Source organism: Myotis davidii, unplaced genomic scaffold (assembly GCF_000327345.1).
Source record: "Myotis davidii unplaced genomic scaffold, ASM32734v1 scaffold653, whole genome shotgun sequence".
In the NCBI taxonomy this organism is placed as follows: Eukaryota; Metazoa; Chordata; class Mammalia; order Chiroptera; family Vespertilionidae; genus Myotis; species Myotis davidii.
In genome coordinates, this window is record NW_006285129.1 from 1 (window position 1) to 255 (window position 255).

Here is a 255-nt window from a genome sequence, read left to right on the forward strand (position 1 = left end):
TGGACTCTAACCGGCAGCTCGGTGACGCGCGCCCTCTCCCGAAATGGCCTCACCCGACGCGACTCTCGGCCTGGGGACGAAAACGTCGCCCTCTCTGTCCCCGGGGCTGTGCTCCTTTTAGCGAATCCCCGGCCCCGTCAGAGGGCGGAGGGAAGCCTGTGTGGACACCGCCTGTGGGCCACTTGGGGGCTGGGTTGGCAACGGACCAGGTCCGCAGAGCGAGGCTCCCCGCACACCCAACGCCCAGGAGGCCCA